This window comes from Varroa jacobsoni, unplaced genomic scaffold, assembly GCF_002532875.2.
Source record: "Varroa jacobsoni isolate VJ856 unplaced genomic scaffold, vjacob_1.0 scaffold_389, whole genome shotgun sequence".
Classification (NCBI taxonomy): Eukaryota; Metazoa; Arthropoda; class Arachnida; order Mesostigmata; family Varroidae; genus Varroa; species Varroa jacobsoni.
The window spans coordinates 92,188-102,421 of NW_019213291.1; positions in this window are offsets into that span (position 1 = coordinate 92,188).

A 10,234-nucleotide genomic window follows, 5' to 3' on the forward strand; every position below is an offset into this window, starting at 1 on the left:
ATGTTAACCTGTGATGCTCGAACTAATCTCAAAAGCATAACCTGCTGTTTACCTTGCATGACCGCGGGGTCCCACTGGAACTGGCCTACTTTTTATCACATTCCCTTTCACACACTTGTGGATTAAAAAATACATCCATTATACGGGGCAATACGCGGATACGGACTTAGTAGTCGTCGTCCGTCTATCCAAAAGCGCTATTTATGGCCTGAACGTATGCGACGGTACAGATGTCTTCCCAAAGATTTTATCTGCGAATAAAATGTTTTCTTATGTTTAGTCGTTACTGGAACACACTAATAGACATCACTTTGGCGAGCGCTTTAAACGAAAAAAGGAAAACTTTACACTAAAGAGATGGCTTTTGCAAATTCTTTTTTTCCTGCTTCGAAATAATGTAACGTTCTGCTGTCCTTTTCGTCTGCTTTTTCGTCGAAAAGAGGCTTCTTCGATACTGGCGTCAGTTTTGTGCGCGAATCAAAGACGCTGAAAACCTAACTGTGTTATCAGATAGTTAACGCCATTACACCAGCAGCTGGTACCTGCCGGTATGAATCGATAGAGCGATTGAACGAGGGAGAAAAGAGCATTACTCTATAATATAACCATCGTGAAAATATATTTAGGTCACGAGACTTCAAGGGAGAAAAAATGAATTGAGTGCGTTTTCAAATGCTGCCACATCAGCAGCATTTTGCTGATCACAAACAGACAGTGCTTCCAAAAACAAGACCATATAGAACCCTAATAACGTCAGAAGAAGCGTTTCTGCCGTGCTGGCGAAAGGTCTACTTGGAAAGCGAATTCAGAGCGAGAAAATAAAATTAAGGGTAACATGAACGATTCAACAATCATTTCACATACAGCCGATCTGAGGCTGAGCAAATCACACTTATGCTTACCCTGAAAACTTCGAGTGTCAACAACCAGTAGTTCGAGGGTTTCGTTGATGCAACATCAGCGCTTGTACAGCTCAGAGGTATAGAGTCAATAGAAGTGGTGCGGTTCCCGGTTAATGGTTTGGTTCGTACAGCCATTATATAATACGACCACTTTTTGCTAGTCTCACTTACGTGATTGACAATCAGCATATACCACCACGCACGCCTATATGCGTTCTGTCATTGGGCGCAGTATAAGATGGTTTGTCTACCATAGCTCATATGTGAAATTCTGTTATGTGAGAACAGGTTAATTGTCGCCGTCAAACAGAAGCCGCCGAAACAAGTGTAATGAATTTTGCTAGTTGATCTAGACGAGTACACCTAGTCAGGCTACGGCGATGGGAGCACAGCGTCGAGAAAAAGTGATACATCCCCAGGACGAAAACGGCCGCCCCCTACAGTGTCTCCCGGGGCGGAAAGATATTATCTTTGCACAATATACGTGCCATCTGACCCAAAGGTATCGTGTACTCGGAAAGAAGATCTCCCGCACTATGGACTATTTACGGAGCCGTACATCTCTGAAGAGTCGCTAATTGCACCAATTATTCTTCAAGAATAAATAAAAATAAAAAAAAACACAATAAATGAGACTTGTGAAAACGCAGTGTTTCCTGAAATCCAAAAAGTGGCGCCACTGTACAGAAAAAAAAACAGCAAATATCTATCCATTTACATTTCGCCTATGAACGAAATTAAGTTTGCAAAGGGTTTTCGTTCGCGCGGTAGATGTTGTGCGCGATTCGTTTCCAGGCAAAGATGGGACGGCTCGTGTGCGAATGTTTCATGTATGGCTTATGAAAAAAGAGTTATAATTATAATTTTTTCCTTCTAGGTTCGTCCGTGTCATTTTCGAAGTGGCGCTACAGCCGCTCGGCAATATGGCAGGAAATTGCTGACGATGATATCTGTCGCGATTCGCTGCTATTGGGACTAATCCGTTTGTAGGTTATGTAGGCGCTTTGAAAATACTTGCCCTTTCTTTAGATGGCACATACGGATCTTTTCATAACTGACTTTTTCATCTATCTTTTTTGTGGCTAAAGCACGTAGTCGTGTTGCCACGCGGGTAACAGCGAAGCAGGCGCCTGGTCATAGGTATCTTGCTTGTTTCTACTACTAGCACTGCTATCGTTAAATAAATAATTAAATAAACACACAAATAAGTAAGTATTTCGAAGTTTACATTCAGCGCTGCTGCATTAGTTAGCCAGTGCTTTCGTCGACCAGCTCCTACCAGCACGAAATTAATCGTGTACCCACGGCCGGTTTTTGAAGCTAGATAAACTTGTGTTCCTAAGTCTAGCAGGCAAACATGTTACGTCCGTATTATTAGGACTGCTATTGTCACATTAGAGCACAACGAAGTAGTGTTCTTTGGGCGGTGCACCCTGAATCGGCTATTAGTGCCCGAGACATTTTAGTCCCTATAGGGAAAATGCTGACATCAACAAAACGCCATAATAAACTTCTGCCCCACCGAATCATCTGCCAGTCAAACCATTTACGCTTCCAGGCACCGGACGTAGCTGCGACCAACCGTCGACATGTTGTCCATCCACTAACGTCTCCACCACTGTCCAATGATCGCAGCAGGGCAGTCCGACAGCCAGTGCCCCAATGCGCATCGATGTATTAACGTCCCCGGTCGCAAAATCCATTCCTACCTGAAAACACCGACAGTGACGACAATGACTCTTCATTTACCCCCAATCTTCCCCAGTAATCGCCTATCCACAAAGCACCATTGCTACGGTGAGGGGACCAAGCTACACAATACTTGTCCCGGAAGAAAGCCAGGTCCGGTGACGACTTGACGGCTGCTGATTTCGTCCGTCATCCGCACAGCTACTTCCTGTCTGAAGACCAACAACAAGCGTTGCATTTCGTTCAAAATCGCTCCGCTCAGTTGTTTTGTGCCCCTCCGATTCTTTCTGCCAGCCCATCTAGGGCGAGTTGCGTTACTCGCTTAGGACGCACGGAACTGCGAGTCGAAATACGACGACGCGTCGTAAGCCCCATTAGCTCACAAACGATTCGTTGATTCTTTCTCACTTCTGCGTTCTTCAACCAAAGACGATATCGGTGGTGGTTGAAGTTGCGGCCATATACAACAGCTGCGGTCGTAGCGTAAGTTGCGTTCCTTCTGATTGTTATAAGATTTCGAGCGGTTGGGGTTGCTTCTACTCGATCATCTACTAGTAAAAAAAAAAATGGTATGGCAGGGGAGAGACAAGAGGTCGCAGCGGGAACACGCACGTCAACAGCGACCTCACTGCTGACTTCCACTTCGGACAGCAATGTCGACAACACGGACAAAATCCACATGTTCGGTTACTTTTTCCTTGTCCCCGCGTCTCGTGCTCTGGACCTCTGCTTTCGCTGGCCGATCTTGAAACCCCTACGGCTGCTTATAATGGTAGCGATAGCAGAAGCGACTGTAGCTACAGTAACTGCTGGTGGTGCTGGGATCGACAGTGATGCGTCTATTGGATAGTGAATCGCTTTCCTATTCTGGCCAACTTGTAGTAATGATAGTAGTAGTCATCCACAGATCTTCTACAACGTGACCCGCTTGCCCACTGTTCCGATACACGTTTTTTTTCTGAACAACAGCAGTCACATGAGTAGTAACGTTAGCGACATCAGTCAAATAGTTTCCTTTCTATTTTATGCCGTTGCAATCTCCGATTGTCTCTTTTATCGCACCCCCCAAGTTCCCCCCATCGGTGCGTAACAAAAATCAACTTTTCATTATGTTAATATGTAAGTTGTGCTTAAAATGAACTCTAGGTTGAGCTCAAGTACATTCTCATACACAATTTTTTATTAGGTTCTAAAAGGCGATTAACAACATAAGCAGACCGTGTTTCGCGGGCATATTTGAACATATATAATATTTTTCGCTTGGTATAATTGTTATTAGGTAGATTTCCGGTTGATGGTTTTCGAACACCTAACTACTACCGAAGTACCGTTTAAACACAAGACAACTGTTGCTAAAATTAATAATACAAGCGGTTATGTTTGCAAGTTCTATTTTATCAACCTCTCTGTTTTGTGTTTTGTATTCGGTATCACCGTTAGACTGGCTCCCAACGAGGAACGAAGTGTACTTATGGTTCGGCCACCAAGTGTCCCTAGGATTAGAAGATAAATACCATGCCGACTAAGCGATCACAGTAACCTATTTTACCGACTTCTTTTCTCGTCTGTACCCGATATGATTGATTGGCGGGAGATTTTTGTTGCCTCAGATGTAACGTAATATAAGGCACTGATTGCATGGCCATCTTGTTCGTTAATGTTTAAACTGGCCGAAAAATTCCCTTCTTATTTGCATTAGCCAGTTGACGTTATTTCTCCGTCATTTATTGATCCAGTCGCATGACACCGGTAAGGTATCTCTGCCTGACCAAAATCACTTGCCTCGAACATCCGTCCATGTGATCGCCTATCTTATCCAGTTTTACCCGCCATATCGTGCTCCTCAATAGAGATACTCTACCCTTTTCTCCTTACCTTCTCAGCCCTTTTCATTATTACCATAAAAAACTTTTACTAAACTGATAATAATATTCTTGTCCACTATTTAACAGCTGACCTGCGAGCTTACCTAGGTTTGCCTTTCAACCGCTCGCTCATTTTTCGTTTCCTCATACGTTTTTGCCTGGGATTATCAAACCTCGTCCGCCAGGACGATATCAGCCTCAACAATAACAATAACAACAATGAGGCCCACATTTGTATACAGAGAGGTCAATATAAGCGACCCGCTATTTGTAACCAGCAGACATCGTTACCTGTATTCCGTACAGCTAAGTCCTAAAAGTGTATTGGGAAATAACGGTAAGGATCCGGATAGCCGGAGCAGCTTTTCCTGGAAGAATCTACATGGTGCTAGTGAAGTCATAATAACAGCTACTCCAAGAGCCATTTGCATCGCTGTGTTTGTATCTGTTGTATGCCGCATTTTGCATGTAAGCTTTCCGTTGTTTCGTTACTACCGTCATAGTAACTGGCGGATCCGCCATTTTTCTTACTTATTTTCCACGCTTTCTCTTTTTTATGTTGTTATTGCCGTTATCGTTTTTGTCTGCTGCAGTCAATGTTGTTGATTCCCTTCGTCTTCGTTTTGCGGCCTGACGTCCGCGGCCCTTCGTTCTTTTTACGTACTCCGTCCATCCAGCGTATAAACAAAAGAAACAGCACACGAATAACGGAAAAAGTGCCAGTAGTAGTAGTAATAGTACACATTATTAGATACTGCCACCTCTAAACCGCCCCCACCTCTGCTATCCTATCTCCCCCCGCCCGTGCTGCCCTGCTTCCTTTTGCGACACCTCCCCACTAACTGACCGATTGACTCACGGAATCGAAGCCGCTTTTGTTGTTGAAGAATAGAATAGCTGGGCTAATGCTAACGGCGTCATTAACAGCAGGATGGAGTGGTTTGAACGCGCAATATGAGCGGCCACGGTAGTAGTAGGAACTCAATAGCGTATTGATTCGACGGGGACAACTCAGGTCGGGCTCAGTCAGCTTTTGCCTGGCGCTAATCTGTTTCTCTCTGTTAATAGTTTAAGTGGTAGATTATTAGTGGTTGTAACTTTTACGCGATAGCTTAACGGTACGTGTCTGTCTATTATACCTGGAAATTCTATGTGAGGAATCGTCTAAGTTCGGAACCGCGTGTAGATTCGTTTCGTACCGTCGCAAGGTGTCGCCAGCTGTTGGAAAGTGTAATACTTTAATAAAGCAGTAACACCAAATATAAAACTAAAAACATTTATGTAATAGCTATTATTATTTATAATTATTTATGTAATAGTTATATTAGCCGTGAAGTGCTATCGTTAAATGGTGTTGAACGTATACGTTACAGATTCGTGGTTATCTACAGTACCAAACAAATAATGTTCCAGTCTTGCTAGTAACCCGACAGGGTAAACACGGCTAACATGATCATCATCATCGTCCCCAGCAGCACCAGCAGTACAAACAGCAGCAACATTAGACGAAACTCTATATTAATTTGACGCTACTATTGATGTTGTTACTGCTGCTGACGTAACACACATTGCTAATTCACTGTTACTTGCCACTTCTCGTTTAACTGCTGCGTTTGCTTTCGCCGATGATGTCCTACAAGCGTTCCTCCTACGAGAACATTCAGCCACAAACAGACCGACACACATATACCAACATACCGCCTTCATCAGAAGTGCCCGTAACGTCTATTCAACGATCTGACGCGAAGCGTGGTTAGATCGGGCGACCCGGTGTCGACTTCGCGTCTACGCCAGTTCTAGTTAACACTGCCAGCAGCGCGCTACTTTGCGTTCACTTTCACTTCCGGAACATCCCGAAGTAGTGACGGCGGCGAAAGCGACTAAGCAAAGACAACGTAAGCGAACCATCGCCGCAACTGTGGCGGTGACTGTGGGAAGCAAGATAAACACGGGGGTGATATGGAGCCGATGGGTCCGTTCATCCATGGGGAAGAAGGATGCTCAAGAACAGAGGCCAGCCGGCGGATTGACAGCGTTTACTCAACAGAACTGAACCGCTATAGAAGGCAAGCTACGGCGTCAACTGTTACTGCTGTTGCCACTGCTCGAAGCGGCGGCAGTCAGTAACTATACATAAACGGCCGTATTAGAACTTTAGACCTCGAACAACAAGCCTACGACTGCTGTAGCGTTTCCTCAATAGATGTCGGACGCGGTTTGTCGCAATGGCTTAGACAGAAGCCGAAACCAGCGGCCTGAATGATCCACAACAGTCACTACAGCAAAAGCAACGAAGTCGAAAGAGACGAACGTGAAGCGATGTTCACAGACGAAGCGGGAAGAACAGACAGATCGACTGAAGCACGGGAGACAAGGGAAATGATTTTTCGCGCTACCACGCGCTACTATAATAAAACAACCACAACTTGTGCTTCTTCTGCAGATGCAATGGCTGCTTCTGTGTCGATGGGACCTGAACGAAGACCGACAGAGCGACACACAGACATTAATACACGGAGGGCCCTTACTGGCGGCATCTTCGACATGGCCTCCTTTTGGGCCCGCGTCTTGTTTTGCTCGTTCGTCTTTTTCAGAGGCAACGATAACAACATCAACAGCATTAGGCCCAGCTGTTGAGGGGAAGCGCGTAAGGAAGAGAAAGGGCTGTTTTCGTAGTCAGACTCGGGCATGGCCAGCTCTCTTAAACTAGTCTTCAACCGCGGCTCGATCACAGGCAGAACACATCATGGTAGGTGAAACATCGTTCATTTGATGCTCTGCGTTCAACTATTCGCTCAAGGTGTTTCCAATATGTTCCTGTGTAACGTTCGTATGGGGTCGTATCGTTTACAAACGGTATTTGCAACCTGCGAACGTCAATTCAGGACAGTGCCGATGTTGTGCCCAATTGTGCTCAGCTATGCATATATACGTGTGTGCGTGTATTCGAAATCTGTGCATCATTTTTGGTGTTTCAAGCCTCCCATAGCATAGACCTGTGTTTGGTCGTCACCTGTTTCCGAAATAAGAAAAAGCTGGTGGATTAGAGATGAGCTGAGCGCGGTAATAGTTGAAGAAATCATGTGGTCCACTTAGTTAGCATTTCGTCAAGAAGTTGTGATAATATTATTATTGTTTTTATCCTCACTAGCTCAATAGTATCCTGGCAAGCGTGGACCGAGTACAGTTCACGCGAAGACCAACGAAGGGATAGAAAACGAGTGGGAGAGTTACGTGTTTAGTATACCAGCAACCTACGACATGTTAAAGCTTCGAATAGAACCTCAAGATTTTACTCTCAATAAACCTATTTCGCCTGTTGGAGTTGCGTGCGACATAACATGTATAGAAAATTATAAATCGATTAAATTTGAGCTCATGGCCCAATGCTAATCAATTGAATACGTCGTATGGCTAACGTTTAACAGAACACAGCGTAATCGATTCAGTAACGATTCCCTTAATATCGCCTCGTGATTTCGTGATGCCTTGTGAAATCATCAGTGTTCTTATATGTCTCGATAGTATATTTGATAAAAAATTTAGTAGGCTAAATAGAAATAGGCTAAGTGCTAAATCTAGTTACTTCATTTCACTTGCACTCTCGAACTGACTTGATCCGCCCATTGACGCCAGAAATATATATATGGCTGAGAGCCGGATTTATAATTTTAATCAGTACCGTAGATACTTACCCAAATCAATTGACACAAATAGATACGAGAACAAACAAATCTAAATTGAGAAATAGAGAAACAACAAGGCATAAGAACAGCCAATCGTACTCAAGTTCAGGCCAGATTTCTATCAGCCAGCAGTCCTGCTAACCGGAAAAAGCCGGACCATTTAAAGTGTAGCTCAGAGATGCAAAGCGTTTGTCGGCACGTATTTCAGCGAACAAAGTTCAAATATAAAAAACTCTCCTCCTTGGCTGCAGAAGTATCATCTCTTCTCTAGCCTATGCAAACAACACTACATCCATCGCTGAAAAGCTTGCCCCGTAAAGGGAAAATGAAGGTATAAAAAAAAACAAAGGTGTTGTACCGGTCTTCTGTTTCTACTACACACAGGTCTGGCTTTTTTGGCCAATGACAACTTTGTTTTGAACTGTGAGAGACCAGCCTTCCTGCGATTAAGAATACAGTAATTAACATACAATTACATCCTTATCCAGCGATCAACGGCATGTCGCCGAAATGGCCCCATCAAGAGGCGGATGTGTCGCCGACCTCAGCAGTCCTAATGCGACACAGTTAATACCATAAATGACCGTTAGTTCGTTAAACCTTTATAGCAGCCATTGAAAGTTGGTTTGATTAAATTCTAAATTTACGAACAAATTCACAATTCATTTTATAGAGTACCCCGCCGTCAAAAGCTTTTAACAAACAGCCTATAACCTTTGTTTTAGTTTTCTTGCTAATGGTTCCTTTCTTATGTTATATTCTACAGAAAGGAGATGTCGATTGATCATGGCACACTACGCAAGTAATTGACACATGCCCCTTCTCGCAGGAACTCTTTGTGTACTTCGTTTCTTTATCGCAAATGCCAACTTTCTTTCTGAAGGGAAAACGTCTTTCGGCAACAGTACCTCCTTTTGAACAAGTTGTTGATTTGCTATCGTTGTTTTTAATGGTGCTGTTGTTGTTATTGTAACATCACGTAATACACATACACATACCTGAATAGACAAGCACCTGAGAACGCCGAAGCGCTAAAGTACTCCATGTAGGTGTAAAAGCGAATTTTCATTTTCCGCAAGCGGCTGTAGCGGCATTTCCGGCTGCTACGCGCTGCCCGGTTGAGGCGACTGCAGCCGCGATCTCATGTGCGGCCGCGCGTGGATGGTAAGCCGCTCGGTATCTTTCTCGTCTCTGATGTTGAACGTTTACGGTGCTGACAGTGTTTTCTAGTACGGATGACATCAAAGGCTAAACGAGCTGGCGTCAAGAGCCTTTCCCCACAGCAGCAGAAGAAGCGAAACTGGGAACTGTCCAATTGCTGTGTTAACTGAAGGTCCGTGTGGCTGGGTTAGTCAGTATATGCAGTAAACGCGGTCATTTTTGGACATATGTAAGATAGTCTGACACAAAAGTAGCGCGCATGTCATGGGGCACCGGGAAGAGAGCCGGCAAAACAAGGAAACTTCAAATTTTAAGATGAGCTTCCGTGTGGTGACAATCTCGTTTGCATACGTTTAATGCTCGTTTGTCTATCTCAGCGCATATGCCTGCGCAATATCATATCCGCGTTCGTGATTTAATATACAAATAATATATACCTTTGGGCATCTTTATCGGTGGCGATTTTTACTGATTGTGTCGACTCTCTCGATCTGGTGGCGTATCAGGCGAGCTGACGAGTGGCAACCTGCCACGACCGTGGCTCGATGGTGTTCCCAGGAGACGACGTCCTGTCTCTTCTTCAGCAGAAATCTCTCATTCTAGTGCCTCTGAACAGACCGCAGCGGTAAGTTTCTCACGAAGATATCTAGTTAGCTAGAACTGAAGAGTTTAGATAAGATTCGTCAATCAGGAATACTGTAAAGAAAATATTAGTGTGATATTATAAAACACAATTAATAATAATAATAATGTACAATAAATGTATTGTGTATTATTATATTATTATTATTATTATACGGCATGATATGTATACATAATCTGTTGAGTCCGAATAGTCCGATCGGGGTCACACATACGTTTTATTACGCGTCCAACTGGTAATCATCAGCGAGGTTTCATTGGCTTCTTTTTGTGTAAAGCACAAACTGGG